Below are 19166 nucleotides of genomic sequence, written 5' to 3' on the forward strand. Positions count from 1 at the left end.
TGCCCCAGCCAAAAAGAAAAAAAAAACAAAACTGCAAAAAGCAAGAAACCCAATTCAAGGTGGTATAAAGAGTATGTTACTGGCTTGCACAAGTGAACCCTTCTGAGGTACAACACTGGGTTTGATTTGTTCAATCGTGTTTTCAAGGCAGAGGCTGTGCTTTATGGCCTAAGATAGTATCAATCTTAGAGGAATGCGTCAGATGCTGCTAAGAAGAATGTCTGTATTTTGCAGTTTTGGGGTAGAATTTTCTGGAAATATGTAAGATCTATTTGATATAGAGTTTGGTTTAGGTAGATGATTTTTTAATTTATTTTCTGTTTTGATGTTTCCTTGAGATCTGACAGTGGGGTATTGAGATTTTCAGCAATTATAATGACACTATTTATTTTTTAGTGAAATTTGCTTTGTGTATCTGGGAGCTACTGTGTTGGGCACATATATGTTTAGGTTTGTTATGTCTTCTTGTTGGATAGCTCCCTTTACTATTATATAATGAGTCTTTTTGCCTTTTCCTTTGTTGGCTTAAAGTCGATTTTATCTGATATGAGAATGTCTTCACCTGCTCTCTTTTGATTTCCATTTGTGTGGAATCTTTTTTCCATCTTTTCACATTGTGTCTGTGTGTGTTCTTGTGGCTTAGATGTATTTCTTGGAAACAGCAGATAGTTGGGTTGTGCTTTTTCATCCATTCAGCCAAGTCCTTTTAGGTGAACATTCTATTCATTCACATTGATTGATAGCATTAATATGTAGGATGTTCACCTGTTCATCATGTTGGGTAGTCCCTTATTACTTTGTTTTACCTTTTGTATTGTTTTATAGGAATTCTGAGTTTGGGGAATTTTTTAGGTTAATTTACACTGGTGGCTGTTTTGTCTATTTGCATAGAGTACTATTCTGAGTATTTTGTGCAGAGCAGGTATGGTCATGGTAAATTCCCTCAGTGTGTATTATCTGGAAAAGACTTAATTTCTCTGTCTGTTGTGAAACTTAGTTCTACAGGGTACAAAATTCTAGCTTGCCAGTTTTTCAGTTTAAGTCAGTTGAAGATAGGTCCCCAATCCCTTCTGGCTTATAAGGTTTCTGCTGAGAAATCTGGAGTTAGCGTGATGGGTTTTCATTTATAGGTAATTTGATGCTTTCATCTTGCTGTTTGTGGAATTTTATCCATCATTTTACTATGTGTCTTGGAGATGACCTATTTGCTGTGACTATTCCTGGTATCTGGATGTTTAAAATTCTGGTGCTATTTAGGAAGTTTTTCTCAGTAATTTCCTCCAATAGGTTTTCCATGCTTTCACCTATTTCCTCTTCATCCTCAGTAATAACTATAATTTGAATATTAGTTCACTGCATATATTTCCATATCTCTTTTAGTGATTGTTCAAATTATTTTATGCTCTTCTCTGCCTCTTTGAATTACTAGGTTATCTTGAGAGCCTTGTTTTTATGCTCTGAAATTTCTTCTTGATTTAGCCTCTTTTTAAATTTTTTATCTGCATTTTGAAATTCCTTGAATGACTCTTTGATTTATTTAAGTTCTAGTATATCCTTTGTTATGTTGTCAGACTCTCTAGTGAATTTTCAATTTTTTCATTGATTTTCTGAAATATTGTTTTAACTTTTTGTTGGTTTTCATCTTTCTCTTCAATTCTCATCGTCGTATTTGCTATTCATATTCTAAATTTTGTTTCTGTCATTTTGGCAATTTTCTTGTGGGTGAAGTCCACTAGTGTAACTCCATTTTTTTTTCTTGGCTATGTCAAAAACTATTTTATTTTTTTTTTTTATCTTGCCAGGGTTCTTTTACTGGTTTCATTCCATCTGGCTCTTCCTCTCTGGACACTGTGTTAATAGGACTATAGGATATCTGTTCTCTATTGCTGGAGACTCTCTTGAATCAATTCCTGGAGTGACATATGCTCAGGGTTAGATGTCCTAATTGAGAGGTCATCCCTTAAGGATATTTTGCCAGTCCAATGGTAGTGGTGGGCACTTAGTACTGAGGTCTTGGGGTCTAGGCACAACTCTGGAGTCTTGGAAGTAGAATTGAAGGCTCAGAAGAGGCCTTGAAGCTATAGGGAAAGAGCCTTGTACTCAAGCACAGCAAGAGGTTCAGAGTTGGCTCTGAGGATTTGGGGGTCAAAGTCACCCCCATGGGAGACTGTTCCAGTTCCACAAGCATGGGGACTAATGATGCCAGGTCATCCAGGCAGAGTTTTCTCTCAGCAGCTCAGATTCCATGTAGGTAGGCTGGAGTGCCTGGTCAGCCAGGGTGCTCAGACACACACACTTAGGACCCAATGAAGCAGTTGCTGAGGCTTCCCAAGTGGTATCTGTGGCATCCAAGACTCCTCCTCCAACCCCCTCGCCACTGTCTGGCTTCTACACCAGGGAGGGAGGAGTGCTCAATCTCCAGCCACAGGGCTGGACATGGTGGAGCATCTATTCTATCCTTGGCCTGGTGGGGGTGATACTAAGGCTACTTCTAGATGACTGGTCCGGAGTGGACCTGGCTCTATGCACCAAAGTTACCAGGATGTCTTTAGTTGTAGAAGCCTAGCTTTGGCAGGATCCAGATCTGTACTGCAACTAGTCTATACAGTTGCAGTAGAATGTACAGACTCTGAGCAGCAACCCAATCAGCCCACAGGTCTTAGAGGATGAGAAAAACCCCTTACATATAAAACTACCTGTAACTTTTCTCTCCTAATATATAATGTCCTCTTGAGTTGCCTCTATCCTGATGTCTTCTCCTTTTCCCAGCAGTGTGAATTATATTGGGTTCTCCAGAATAATCTACAAGATGTTGGGTAGTACTTATGAGTAATAATCAGTGATGCCCCATTTGATTGAGTTAATAGATTTTATGATGAGAACAGAGTTGTTTCCCTGTCCATGGTTGATGCAGGAAAACACTAATTGTTGATATGTTCTTTTGTGCCATCGTAAGCTGTTGTCCCTTAGGTGGAGACTTTAATGCCCTAGGTTTTTGGAGAGGCCCTGTAGCTCTCAGAAGGTTGCTTAGTCTCCACAACAGAAGAGGTGGCTGGAGAAGTGAGGCAGAGTGTTAGGTTGGTTGATCCTGTAAGGCTAGATAAAGCCTGGGCTAGGCTGAGAAATTGTTTCCCTAGCTGCTAGGGGGAGCTACTGATAGGAAAGTTAAGGCAGGTGCTACAGACCAGGAGGGCTGCTGTGGGTGAGACCTGAATGTTTGGTTGCTATGGCACACTGGGCTGGGATCTTTCCCACTTGAGGACCTGTTCTAATCCAATGTTGTGGTTTCTTGAAAGGGGAGAGGGGAAAGATGTGCACTCTCCCAGAGTGCCACATCTACAACCCCCATCAATATTCTCTTGTCAATTCTGTCCATGTGGGCTCCCTCCTCCCCGGATTTCAGCTCTCAAACCTCCCTCCAATGTTCCCCAGCAGCTGGCTGGGGGGCATGGTAGTTGGCCTGCATGTCTGACCCATTGGCATGCATCTCCGTGAAATACCAGCAGGTAGGGAGTTCCCAACATGGGCCCCCAGGTCCTCTGCAAGTCCTCATGGGGAAAGGCATGGGCCCAACTCTTTCTAGATACCAAACCATCTGAGAAGAGGTGGCTGGTTGCCAAATTCTTAGTTCAAACTACTCTCTTTATGCCCATGTCTCTGTTGGATAGTAAATAATTCTGTGAAAATAACTAGTTACAATTACTCCCTCAAGAATTTCCTGGAACAATTCTTTATTCAGAAATGATGCTACTGACTACTGGAAGCAAATGGAACTTCAAAATCAGTGACCAAAGGGAGCATAAATATCTCCTCAGACATAAAATATAGTACCAAATAACTTCCAGAATCACAGAGTCAATGGAAAGATGAGTCAGCTTCATCATTTGTGTCATGAAGATAAAGCAAGAGTTTGATTTATTAGTTCATTGTTTTAAGCACGTTTTGACAATGTGTGGGGTCAGCTTCAGCATTTTACTTTTTCAGAAACAATCTGAAAGAGAGAGGAAAAGAGATGTAAAATGTATGGATTATGCATTTCTAGATACGGTCCTCTGTCTAGTTTCATTGGGTATTTTTAATCTGTCTCCTAAATTGAGTTTCTACTGTATTCTCGAAGTTGGCTCCACCTTCTATTCCCCTTTCTTTGCCCCTCCTCTATCTTGCCGCCTAGAGGCTATAGCATCTTGGACCCCAATTTCTAGGACATACACTGTGGACATGACAGTGGTGACCTGAAAGATGCCTGAGATCCCGACAATCTGAGTCATCTCAAATTCCAGAGCATCCATCCCTGGACTTTCATTTAAGAAAGAAATACATTTTGGGTGGCGCCTGTGGCTTAAAGGAGTAGGGCACCAGCCCCATATGCCAGAGGTGGCAGGTTCAAACCCAGCCCTGGCCAAAAACTGCAAAAAACAAACAAACAAACAAAGAAATACATTTCTACTTGGCAATTTTGTGTTACTCATGTTTCCCTCTTATGTATAGACATACCAAATCCTCACCATAGATGTGATCATACACTTACATGAAGGGACCATGACAATTTGGGGATTGTAAATCTATTGAATGTTTTCTCACAGAAACTTATCCAAAAGAGGCCTTCGAATCTTACAAATAAATTAGAAAACACATATGGCATGGACATTCAGCAATGATTAATACAATAAAAAAAGTATTTGTATGTGGAGACAGACTAAAAGAAAAAAATCATGAACTAGAAAGTTCCAAAATAATTATTATGTAGTAATAAAAATAGAAATGGCAAACCTAACTTTAAAATGTATAAACAGTATTTATAGTTAGGTATTAAAACATTTAAAATAGTCAAACAACTAAAATGCAGAATTGGAACAATATGTTGCTGACATTAGATTTGTGAATGATTTTAGTGGTGGATTAGGGAAGAGATACTTCCAACTAGTGTTATTTGTTGCCCTAGGTAACTTAATATTAATGTTCTTTCTAACAGAATGGCCCTATTTGACTACCAGGTGATTTAATCTATCATGATTAATTTGGCTGTACAGAGAAGTATATAGAATAAAACACCCCTTCTCCCTGCTTGCCCCCCTCCCACATTGAGATGGGATGAGGTTCTGCAGGGAAGTGAGGCTTTCAATCAGGCATGGGGGGGTTACTTTGGTGCAGAGCTCTCTGCCTAAACATGGGCACAAAGATGATGAAGCACAAAGTACGTGGTGTAGAGTCCTTGACAGGAGGGAAGTTGTTGATTAATGGGCCGTAATGCATAGTTGATTGATCTTAGAGCACATTTTGTGGTTTTCACAAATGATCCATCTTACTTTTGGATACATTATCAATATATTCAGCAAATATCACTGATGATGCCTAACAAAATGATGACATATTTTTCTATGAAAATTTTGCACAAGATTCATCACTTATGTTTAGTTCAGACCCATTTTATGCAGCTTCCTATAAATATTGATTCTGTTGAAATTACAGGAAAAGCTTTTACTATTATCATATATTTGTTAATATTAAATATAAATACTGATATACAGTAACAGTTCATCGTTAAACCCATAACATGGAATGTGAGGTTAAGTCCAAGTTATGTACTCTGTATGTGTAGGTTTGCTTCTGAATTCTTTATGTAGTTCCATTGCTCAGTCCTTGCATCAATGCTGCACTAAGTGAATACACCACTGTACTAAATCTTGGTATCAGATAGGGTAAAGGCCCTATTTGCTTTTGTTTCTCTAGGATACTCTAATTCCTTCATGGGCCTTGAGTTCCCTTATAAAACAAAGAACCAGATGTTAATTCTTCCATCAAACAGATTTTTTAAAAAATAAAAATTTTCACTGATTTGTAGAGTTTTTTTTAGTACCCAGTTAATATACATGGTATTTTTGCAAAATATAGTATATAACTGCATGTATCCTTCCAAGTTGATAGTTCAACAGAAATCAAATGGCCTGAAATATCCAAAACAATTATTAATTGCCCTTTATATAAAATGTCTGTCAACCTCTGATGTAGACATCGTATCTCCACAAAACTTCACAGTTCTTTTTTTCTTTCCAAGCTGTCTACTTTTTAATTATTATTCTAATATATTGGTTAAGCATTCAATAAAGATTTTTTTTAAAAAGTGTCAGTGTGTGCCCTTGACTTGTTCCTACACTGTACAGAATTGTTCTTACTATTTTATCATTAAGTTTGACTTATAATAATTTAAAATGAAGTGAGTTTCTTTTTATTTCAAGTTTCTTAACAGAATGAATATTGAATTTTAAGTGATGACTTTGCATATAGTGAGTTGGTCATATATAGAACCTTTATTCTTTAAAAGTGTTTTTGAGAATTATAGACTATGGTTTGATGATTACTTTCTTTCAAGCCATGTGAGATGCATTCTACTGCTTTCTGTTACTGCACTTAAGAAATTTTCTGTCCATCTTTCACTCATTTGATTTTCTCTTTTCTCTACTTTCTAGTCTCTTCTTTTTTCTCTTTGTGTGTTATTAGTTTTGCTTTCTTATGTTTGAGAAGTGGATTCCTTGGAATTAAACTCATTTAGATATTGAATGTTTGAATTGATACATTTCATGCATTTTGGAAATTCCTTAGGCATCACCTTTTCAAATATCGCCCCTGCATCATTTCTTTTCTCCTATCTTCAATTTAAGAAATGTTAGATAGTCTCGCTTTTTTTCCTGTTTCCTAGCTTCTTTTTGCTAACTTTAAACTTTTAATCCCTCTGTTCTTCACCGTGGATAGTTTCTTCTGATCTGTTTCTCAGTTCTCCAGTTTTCCCTTAGCTATGATTAATAGAGTACTAAACATATCTCTGGGACTCTGTTCATTTTGCCCCATTCTATTATTTCTGTGTTTTGTTTTTCAGGTTCAGTAAATTATATTTTAATCTCTCTTCAAATGTACTGATTCTGTCCTCTCTCATTTTCACTCTACTATTGAATCAAATGCGTTTAAAATTTTTTTATTATTGTACTTTTTGTTCTATAATTTCAGTATGGTTATTTTTTTTTTTAAATCTTGAATTTTAGAATGGATTTAGATTTACAGAAAAATTACAAAAATATTATAGGAGATCCCATAAATCACATACCAATTTTTCCCTATTATCAATATCATATATTAGTGTGATACTTAAAAAAAAAATGGACAAATATTGACATATTGTTTTTAACAAAAGTCCATCTTTTATTCAGATTTCCTTACTTTTCTTTCTTTTTTTTTTTTTTTTTTGTAGAGACAGAGTTTCACTTTATTGCCCTCGGTAGAGTGCCGTGGCATCACACAGTTCACGCAACCTCCAACTCCTGGGCTTAGGCGATTCTCCTGCCTCAGCCTCCCGAGTAGCTGGGTCTATAGGTGCCCGCCACAATGCCCGGCTTTTTTTTTGTTGTTGTTGTTGCAGTTTGGCCAGGGCTGGGTTTGAACCTGCCACCCTCGGCATATGGGGCCAGCGCCCTGCTCACTGAGCCACAGGCGCCGCCCCAGATTTCCTTACTTTTCATCTAACTTTCTTTTTCTATTCCAGAATCCCACCTCGGGTACTACTCACCCTTATTATGAAACTAATGTAGGACCTTCACATGAAAGCTATAAGTCAGTTACAACCTAAGAATAGGGAGAAGGGGGAAAAGGAGGGGAGGGAGGGGGGAGATAGGTGGAGGGAGGGGGATTAATGGGATCACTTGAGAGTTTTATCAGTTCTCTCCTGTGTCCCACTGACATACTTTTATTACCACAGCGTTCTCTTAAGCATTTTATTATTCTGTGGGAAATTAGCTCTGTATCTGGACCTGCTACATGTCACCTAGCAGGTGTCTCCCTGCTTGGCCCTAATAAAATCATGGCAGGATGTATAAATGTGTGTATATGTGTTTTTGAGTGTGTGTTTATCCTTTGGTGTTTTGAAGGATAGCTGGTATTGCTAACCCCACTTTATTATTAGACACACTTTCCCCAGTATTAGCTGAGGAGAATATGTTCATGCACCTTCATCTGTATAGGCCAGTTAGCCATTCTGCCCTATGTATTGCCCTTTCCAGGGTATACATGGGAGGTAATAAGGAAACCCATGGAGATCAGCTTCTTGTGGTTCCTTTAATCCTAAGACTCCTAGGCATCCCATTTGCTTTCTAAGTGAGTGCCTTTGCTTGTTTGTTCTGTTTACTCATGGTAACATAGGAACTGGGAGCAACGGGGCTACTACATTTTGACAGAACCAGACTTCATGACATTTTTACTTGTGATTATTATAATAAATTTATAATTCCTACAAAGTGATTCAATAACTCTATGTCAATTTTTAACAGCTTCCAGTTTTGTTTTTTTTTTTGGCATATAGCAAAATTCTTTATTCCAAGTTTTGGTTTTATACTCTTCCAGTCACGTACACACCTCAACAGCTTCCAGTTTTTAGCCAAAATTTTCACATTGGCTTTTGTCTCATTGAACATAGAGAATGTAGTTATATAAATCTGTTTGGTAATGTCCGTAGCTGATGGGCTGTGTGTGTTTTCTTGCTTATTATTTTGCTAGGTCTGAGTCATAATATTTTTTCCTCTTTTATCTTTTTCATTGACTTTTCATTTTATCAGATTTTTCTTTAAATATTTTGAAGAGTAGGATGACATTATCCTCCTCTAAAAATGATTTTCTTTTGTTATTGCCCAACATTCGAGCCACAAATTTACTTCCACTGTGAACTATGACTCTACTCCTACAGTGTAACTACATGTAATCCCCAGCTGAGAACTAGGAGTTCTTCCTGAGTTCTTACCCAACATTTTTCTTATTCCTACAAAGTCATAAAATACGCGACCAAGCTTCCCAGCTGCTTCTTTAGGGCTGGCCTGTGCTCTCACAGCTAAAAGACGTATGTTTTGGTCTTACTGAGTTCTTGTGTGTTTCTAGTTCTTTGCCTGCTATTGTAGATCTTAGATGCCCTTGAGAAAATTTATTTTTAAAATGCCACATAATTTTTAAAGATAATTTATCTGCTTTATTTAGTTTTCATTAAGGAGGAGTGGTAACTCAAATTGTTTTTAATACATGAGTTTTTACATTAAATTAATACATGTTTTTAATACATGATGTTTTTGATACATGAGTTGAGAAAAAGTTTTAATTTTTAATTAAATACATAGAATTTTAAAGTTACATTTTATTATTAAATTGTGACAAATACCTTATGATAAATAAAAGTTGGTAAATATTTTGAAATTATTGAAAGTTTTTTGCCTCGTTTATGAATAATTTTTATGAATACTTACATGTGCAAGCAAAAAGTAAATGTTTTAGAATTGTTTGTTTACATGGTATGCAAAAACCATTGGATCAATTTCCTTCCTAATTTGTCTCCTAGATATTTGCTTTTCTAAATTTTGAACCTCGCTATGCACTTTTTAATCTTATTTTTCTTTGTTTGGAAAAGAAGGAAGTATACCTATTGCTAACAAACAAAACCACTTTATTAGACATACTTTTCCCAGTAGTTAGCTAAGGAGAAAAGGTTCATGGAGCTTCATTTGTATATGCCAGTTAGCCATTCTGGCCTATATAGTGCCCTATCCAGGGTATACATAGTGGGTAATGAGGAAACCCATGGAGATCAGCTTAAATCGGCTAAGACCCATCATGGTGATTAGAAATTTTTGACTATTTGGAACTTGAGTAAAGTTTGAGTCGATTGTTATGTAGAATGGATTGACAATCAAGTTTCTGAAAGAGAATAATTATAATTTCACTTTTACTATTATATTTTTGTTTATCTTCTTGTTGATGAATTTTAGAAATTACTATCAGAGAAGATAATATCATTGAGAAGAAGCAATAAATACATCATAATGGAAAACCATGTTCCATTGTAAAAGGTACGTTTAAAATTTTGATATAGTGGATTACTTGTATTTACTGAATCATGATGAAGCACATTAGTTCAAATAGTTGAAATAAAATGCCATGTCCCAAAGTTGCAATATAATATTTATTGTAGTAATTAAGTAGTTAAAAGTAAAAAACACATTAACAAAAAACTAAAATCCAAAAACAACAGAAATATGAAAAAAATAGGCAAAAAATTATTTTATTTAAATTTAAGTGCTAAAGATATTTATGGTATTTAAAGCCAGGCAATTTGATGCGGCTATCTAGTGAGAAAATGTACACCAGACAAGAGAAGGGATTCCAAAATTAAGTCCTGAAAGCTCTAGTATTTATAGAGAATTATAAACCATCACTATTAGACAGTATTTAATTTGGTGATTACTTTCTAAAATAGATGTTTAGTTTGGGGATTTTCAAAATCAATATTTATAGGCTCAAAGTATTGCAGAGATAGAGAAAATGATTGGACTCATTTTCCAATGATCTCAGAGTCTTGCTAGGTTAGTATGACAAAAGGAAAGAGGAACCCAAGAGTTAAAGATTTTTGCAAGTTAAGGATAATTGCAAGGAAAAGATGTGATATAGCATAAAATATACAGTGGAGCTGAAAGAAAAAAGAATGGAGTAAAAAAATACTGATAAGTAGGTGTGATCATTTCCTTGCCTAATTCAACTAGCATTTATTCAATTTATATTTTGATCAATTTTGGAACGATCATCCATTTTTGATGCTAAGGTCAATAAGAATGCAAATCTGAAAAGCGGAAGCTATGTCTTCATAAATGAGGAGAATAAGGACATTAGGCTCAATGAGAAATAATTTGATGTCTTTGATAGGACAATGAAAATTTAGTGCCGTATAGTTCCAAAAACGTAATTCTTGGATGTAAAGCTTTGTTCTCTCTTATCTGCAACATGTGGTGATACAGCAGGTGACTCCCAGGCTTTCCTTGTTCATTGATGGCAATTTCACCTTGGTATATAAACATTAGGCATTCTGAGAATTTGTTAAAGATATTCACTTGGTTCTAAAAATGACCAGGTAAGATTCATCTTAACTTTTCTAATTTAAATGAGCATAGTTAAGAGCAGGCACAGTATGAGATGGTTTCTAAATGTTGATTAGAAGGAATACCAGTAGCCCTGGTTGCTTAGTAATTGCTTCCTACATGACTTTCATTGGAAGAGAAAGTACATACTTGCTTACCTTTCCAATTTAGGGCTCAGCGTGAGTATCAAGTGGCAAGTTTCAGACACTGATTTAAATGAATACAGACCTCTGAGTATAAATGATTTTGGGACTTGTATGTGAAACAATTCTTTGTGTATTATGATGTGGTGCCTGAACACCTATGAAAGGGTTCACTTGTCATTGAAAATATTCTATCATCACATACCGGTCTTAGTTGACAGAATTGGGAACTGTTTTCCAGTTTGATCAGCCTTAATTTCTTAACTAAAAGTAAAGAAGAAAGAACTTAGGTTTTGTTTTTAATGAGGACTTGATTTGTTATTCCATATGCCTTTAAACAAGTTTGTTTAGCGTCACTGTTTATTAATCTCTAAAAAGGAAGGAAGTTCTTTTCTCAAATTTTCTTTTGAAGGGTTTTTGGTAATAAATATAAATTACCTAGGAAAAGTGCTGGGTGTATTAAAGACTCAGTTGATGTTAGTCTTTCTAACATAAATTCTTCTGTGCCATTTCCATAGTTTTAACGTACACAAGCTAAACCTGTATCATAACATTGTTAGTTTAATTAGCAAGCTAAAGAATTGACACAAATTACTAGTATTTATTATCATTGACACTAATAAAATTAAATATGAAATAGTCTTATGTTTTAGTGTAGCGGTTTGCAGCAGTGATTGGCAATGAAGAATCATTCAGTTTAAGTATCGAAGCTCATTCTTAATACGCATAAAGAGCACAAACATTGGAGTGATAAGAAAATTTAAAAAGTCTTATTCATTTCAGTATATATTTTGACTTAGACACGTCAAAGGTAAAAATGTTATGGAATTACAATTGCTAAGACAACCACCTTTGTATCAAGAGAGATTTTAATTTCATCTGTGAACTTAGTGTTTAGGCAAATATTTTATGGGCAAACATTTGATTTTATGCTGTTTGTTGAATAAGGCAAGTTTTTTCTAAGCAAAAAGTACCAGTCTTTCATTTTTAATCATTTGTTCTTTTAAGTAACAAATACTGAAACTATTTTCTTAGCCAGGCACTGTCTGCCATGTATACCAGAACTGCAGCTCTGATCCACACATAAGACCCAGCCAACTCCTAGGTCAACGCTGCCCTTTGTATGTCTTGTAGAAAGGTAAAATAACAAACAGAAAATATAAAATCATATAGTAATTAGAACCTATGTGCAAAATCAAATGAAAGATGAAGGGTAAATAATGTCTAAATTGACCTGGGAAATTCCAGAAAAGCTTACAGGGGTCCTCAAACTACAGCCCGCGGGCCACATGCAGTGGTGTCATTGTGTTTGTTCCTGTTTTGTTTCTTTACTTCAAAATAAGATATGTGCAGTGTGAAGTATAGACATTTTAACAATGTTGATTCTTCCCATCCATGAGCATGGTATGTTCTTCCATTTGTTAATATCCTCTGCTATTTCCTTTCTGAGGATTTCATAGTTTTCTTTATAGAGGTCCTTCACCTCCTTCGTTAGGTATATTCCTAGGTATTTCATTTTCTTTGAGACTATGGTGAAGGGAGTTGTGTCCTTAATTAGCTTCTCATCTTGACTGTTATTGGTGTATACAAAGGCTACTGACTTGTGGACATTGATTTTATATCCTGAAACATTACTGTATTTTCTGATGACTTCTAGGAGTCTTGTGGTTGACTCTTTGGGGTTCTCTAAGTATAAGATCATGTCGTCAGCAAAGAGGGAGAGTTTGACCTCCATTTCAATGCCATTCCTATCAAAGTACCTACATCGTACTTTCAAGATTTGGAAAAAATGATTCTGCGTTTTGTATGGAACCGGAAAAAACCCCGTATAGCTAAGGCAGTTCTTAGTAACAAAAATAAAGCTGGGGGCATCAGCATACCAGATTTTAGTCTGTACTACAAAGCCATAGTGTTCAAGACAGCATGGTACTGGCACAAAAACAGAGACATAGACACTTGGAATCGAATTGAACACCAAGAAATGAAACTAACATCTTACAACCACCTAATCTTTGATAAACCAAACAAGAACTTACCTTGGGGGAAAGACTCCCTATTCAATAAATGGTGTTGGGAGAACTGGATGTCTACATGTAAAAGACTGAAACTAGACCCACACCTTTCCCCACTCACAAAAATTGATTCAAGATGGATAAAGGACTTAAATTTAAGGCATGAAACAATAAAAATCCTCAAAGAAAGCATAGGAAAAACACTGGAAGATATTGGCCTGGGGGAAGACTTCATGAAGAAGACTGCCATGACAATGGCAACAACAACAAAAATAAACAAATGGGACTTCATTAAACTGAGAAGCTTCTGTACAGCTAAGGAGACAATAACCAAAGCAAAGAGACAACCTACACAATGGGAAAGGATATTTGCATATTTTCAATCAGACAAAAGCTTGATAACCAGGATCTATAGAGAACTCAAATTAATCCACATGAAAAAAGCCAACAATGCCTTATATCAATGGGCAAGAGACATGAATAGAACTTTCTCTAAAGACGACAGACGAATGGCTAACAAACACATGAAAAAATGTTCATCATCTCTATATATTAGAGAAATGCAAATCAAAACAACCCTGAGATATCATCTAACCCCAGTGAGAATGGCCCACATCACAAAATCTCAAAACTGCAGATGCTGGCGTGGATGTGGAGAGAAGGGAACACTTTTACACTGCTGGTGGGACTGCAAACTAGTACAACCTTTCTGGAAGGAAGTATGGAGAAACCTCAAAGCACTCAACCTAGACCTCCCATTCGATTCTGCAATCCCATTACTGGGCATCTACCCAGAAGGAAAAAAATCCTTTTATCATAAGGACACTTGTACTAGACTGTTTATTGCAGCTCAATTTACCATTGCCAAAATGTGGAAACAGCCTAAATGCCCACCAACCCAGGAATGGATTAACAAGCTGTGGTATATGTATACCATGGAATACTATTCAGCCATTAAAAAAAATGGAGACTTTACATCCTTCGTATTAACCTGGATGGAAGTGGAAGACATTATTCTTAGTAAAGCATCACAAAAATGGAGAAGCATGAATCCTATGTACTCAATCTTGATATGAGGACAATTAATAACAATTAAGGTTATGGGGGGGGAAGCAGAAAGAGGGATGGAGGGAGGAGGGTGGGGCCTTAGTGTGTGTCACATTTTATGGGGGCAAGACATGATTGCAAGAGGGACTTTACCTAACAATTGCAATCAGTGTAACTGGCTTATTGTACCTTCAATGAATCCCCAACAATAAAAAAAAATAAAAATAATAAAAAAAAAAAAGATATGTGCAGTGTGCATAGGAATTTGTTCATAGTTGTTTTTTTTAAATATAGTCTGGCCCTGCAACAGTCTGAGGGATAGTGAACTGGCCCCCTGTTTAAAAAGTTTGAGGACCCCTGAATGGAAACAGTAGTGAAAATGGTGCTTAGACTGCCAGGTGGTGATGATAGGGAGTTTTGGAAGAGAAAGCAAAATGTACCTGGGGTACAGAGGCATGAGAAAAAATGTTGAGTCCTGCTCTTGTTAGATATGAGTACAGGATTTGTAGGGGAGATGGTAAGTATTCTGTGTAAAATCATGCTAAAGGTTTAATCAGTTGACTTGTAGTAAAACAAATTCCTTCCTCCCCTCATTTAGTAATGTGGTTGAACCTCATTCAGTTAGTGGAAGGCATTAAGATAAAAGACTTATATCTCCTGGAAGTGTGTCCAGTCAACCTTTGGGCTCAAGACTACAAGAACTATGGTCAGAATTTTAGCTTCCCTACCAGCCCTGCAGATTTTATACTTGTCAGTCACAAATGCATGAGCCATTTCTTTAAAACATCTCTCTCTCTTGCTTGCTCTATCTACCCTGTTTCCCCGAAAATAAGACAGCGTCTTATTTTAAGGTGTGCTCCCAAAGATGCGCTAGGTCTTATTTTCAGGGGACATCTTATCTTTCCTGTAAGTAGGTCTTATTTTCAGAGGATGTCTTATTTTTGGGGAAATGGGATATCATCTCTGCTACCCACCTACTCACCTACTCTGTTGTATTTTGGTCATAAGAGTAGATGAGAAAAAAAAAAGGAGTAGAAGAGAATATTGGCAAGTTTCCTCTTTGGATCTCCTAAAGCAATTTTGGAGATAGATGCTCTTTTTCATCATTTCTAAACTGGCTGTGTTATAATTCTGAACTTTTGGTTTTACAGCTGAATTACAATCCATTACTGGAAAATGGTTATTCTGATATTGGATCTTTTCTCTTCAGCTCACCTTACCTTATGCTAGTTTTTGGCTTCCGGCACAGTCAACTTTATTTGGACAGTCCAGATTTTCAAGTGAAACAGAGGCTCATAAGTTAAATTATGAAAAGTAATAATTTTATTTGCAAATTGTAAGAAGAAGGTAACAATAGCAATTAAGAAGTGTTAGATTCTAATTTGAAATTATGTAAGTAATGAATTCAAGTTAGGAATGAACAAAGGTCATGTTGGCTGATTGCAGAACTCAGCTATAGAGAAAGAAAATAATTGCCAGACTCTTGCACAATACGGCTTTGAACTACAGTGGTCCAATTATACATAGATTTTTTTTTCAATAAATATGTTGGAAACATTTTTGGAGAATTGCAACAATCTGAAAAAAACTTTTTTTTGATAAAATATCAAAAGAACTATGAAAAAGTTAGGTATATTACAAATACTTAAAATGTATGTAGATACTAGTCTATTTTATTATTTATTATTACTACCACAAAAGACACGTGTCTATCATAGAAAGTTAAAATTTATCAAATCTTATGCTCATGAACACTTGCAGATCATATGTCACATTCATAGTTGAGAGAAGTATAAATAAATATAAAATTGCAGTATTAAATAAAAACTGCATAAAATTAACTATAGTACATACTATACTTAATTTCATAACCACCTCCTGTTGCTATAGCAGTGAGCTCAAGTGTTGCAAGGATTGGCTCAAAACATTAGGTGATGCCAGTTATCTCCTAATAAGCAGTTAATCTCTCCAGTAAATTGCATATCACAATAAAAAGTGATCTCTTGCAGTTCTTGCATATTCCTCATCATTTTTAGTGCAATACCGTAAACCTTGAATTTCACCATGGGACCCATATGAAGTGCCACTTAGTGATGCCAAAGTGCTCCCAAGAAGCATAAAGCCATGTAAAGCCATAATATTACAAGAAAAAGATGAAATGTGCTATAGACTGAGGGTTGCTCCTGTGGTTGCTTGCCATTTCACACTACATGAATTCAGCATAAGGACCATTGTAAAAAAGAGAGAGAGAGACAGAGTGTAGGAGAGAGAGAGAGAGAATGAAGTTTGTGAAGTCATTGTATCTATACCAGCAGGTGTGAAAAACTTGCATCCTTTAGGTGTAGGCGTAGCTACAGGCTCAACTATGATTTGAGAACACGTGAAGGTATTACATGCCAACTTAAAGCAAAAGAAAAGTGAGAGAGCTAAAGACCTCTAAAATGGGTCAAATGCCAGCAAAGAATGGTTTGATCATTTTAGAAAGAGGTTTAGCTTAAAAAAATATTCAGTTAATAGGAGAAGCTGATTCTGCCAACCAAGAGGCAACAGGTTGGTTTCCAGATACCATTAATGAAATAGTTGAGGAAAAAGGCTATCTGCCTCAACAGTTATTTAATACAGACATGCGTTATTCTGGAGAAAATCCTGTGATAATCCCAACAATCCCATCTCCAAAGAAAGCCAGAAGCACCAGTTCTTAGATCTTGACATCCATCCAGCTTATTTTTGTTATCTACCTGCCTGTAAAAAGAAAGAAAGGAATGGATGCAGCGGTGTCCCCACTATATCTGCCAATTCACAACCCCCCACTCTCTTTCTTTTTACTTTTACATATCCTGATCTCTGTGTGAGAAATGATTCTCATTCTGCATTGTGAGAATCCAGTTAGCTTATAATTTGCAAATGAACTTTTATCAGGTTGGCTGCAGCTCTCTAAGGGTGGAGCCAGCGAGGAGACCCTACCAGTCATTCTGTGCAGAGGATGTTGACTCTTATATGAGGGAGTGAAATACAACTCCAGGTATGGGGAGGTCATGGAGGAGTTAATGAAATTAATTAGGCAAAAAGTTTAATTCATTATAGATAGCCTTATTTTAAGTGAATTTGTCTATGAAATATTAAAACACCTATCAGAGAAGTAAAAAAAGTATATACAGCCAAACTTTCTAAAAATAAGTCACTTTATCTTACTTGGTATCATTGTTACTTCTTTATTTGGATTGAACTGATGCGCTTAAAACCAATTTCATGGGCATCAGTATCCACTTTGGTTGCAGAGAATTTCTATTGGTCTAATCAAAGATGATTTAAAATTTTTTTGTATGATATAGGGACATTTGTACAGAATGTTTTCATATTTTGCAAAATTAATTAATAATGGCAAAACAAGTGTTATATAATTTTGAATTTATGCTCGAGATCTAAGGAGAATATGATAAAAGTAAAATACCATTGTCATTCATTATTAATGTCTTCATGAAAGGAAATTCCAAATGCTTCACTGGTCACTTCTCCACATCTAAATGGGAAGATCCATCTTCAGAAAATGTATTCTCAGTGTTATGATCCTATCTGTATCTTTGAAATGAGGAAGCATTTATTAAAGGCCTAGTAAACTTTTTTTATGAATCTCCTGTCTTAAGTAAGATCAAGTTGTCTTACTCATAACTTTGAAGAAATGAGATAATAAAATGTCTTACCGCCAAAAAGGAAGGGTGGATATAACATAGTATGTAGAAATTATAACCCCTACCTTCCAATTCTTAGTTTATTTTCTTTAAAATGAGAAATCTTATTTTCCTATTTCTTTAGTAAACAGTGTAGCACACAGTATTATTTGTAGTGTTATATATGAAATAAATATATTTACAGGTGCATGTGTGTGAGTCTATATAGTGGAAGGCTGTGCCATAAGAATAATTTTAGAATATATTTTTTTCAGGGTGGGGGAGGCTGAAGAAGGAAGAAAAGCAAGCATGAAATATGGGTACACACAGAAAGGAAGAAGACTGCATTGAAAACATATACGAGTTCTAGCACCAACTCACATTGCTCAACGTGGCAATTAACATTTGATACTATGACATTCAATTTATAATCCTTCAAACAGCATTTTTAAATGCACTTATTTTTTATTTGCTGATTGATTAATCCTCTGATGCATAGAAAATAGGATAACATTTATTCAAACCTCATTACTCAGTGCAAATTATGTCCGGGTCACCCAAACCTGAATGCCTTTGAACTGTGGAAGGAGGCCTAATTTTATTTACCCAACTATGAACAAGAACCCATTAAGGGTAATTGAGAACTCAGTTAGCCACATTATTTACATATGATAGATCCAAGCTAGTTATGAGTGTGATTGGATTTTATTAATGAAATTTTGGATCGACTACACCTTCAATGCTATTTCCTTATTCATCCTTTCCTGCATTTCATTCTTTTTTTTCCTTTTTTTTCTTCCAAATATAGTCCACACTTGTGAAATGATGTTCCTCTGACCTGCAGTTTGTCTCCAACATTGATTCTTCTTCTTCTGTGTGTCCAGTCTTTGTGCCTGGCTCTCTTTTGTTCTCCACTCCTCCCTAGAAACAGTTGACAGCAGTCAACTTAGTTTTAATTTTTAATTACTATCTCCATGCTAGTGTGTTATAAACACTGTCTCTAAGATCTATCTCTAGATCCACATTTTCAGGTATGTGGTCAATGTAAGTAACCTGGTATTTCACAGGAAATGGAAATTCAACAGGTTTAAACTCAATCACATTTTTTCCTCATGGCCTCTTCTCTTCTTGTGCTCCAGTGTTTGCTAAAGACTTTACAATCTATTAAATAACTTCATTGATTTTATAAACATGTAGTGAATATTTGTTATACACAGGAACCCTCTTAAATTCTCATTTATTGTACGTACTGAAAATACCTATAATATTTAAAGACCCCTCTTAAATATTTAAATAAATAAATGACTATTTCAACTAGAGACATTTTATGTGAAGCCAGTAAAATTTATCCTGGATCAT

This window comes from Nycticebus coucang, chromosome 4, assembly GCF_027406575.1.
Source record: "Nycticebus coucang isolate mNycCou1 chromosome 4, mNycCou1.pri, whole genome shotgun sequence".
NCBI classification, from domain to species: domain Eukaryota; kingdom Metazoa; phylum Chordata; class Mammalia; order Primates; family Lorisidae; genus Nycticebus; species Nycticebus coucang.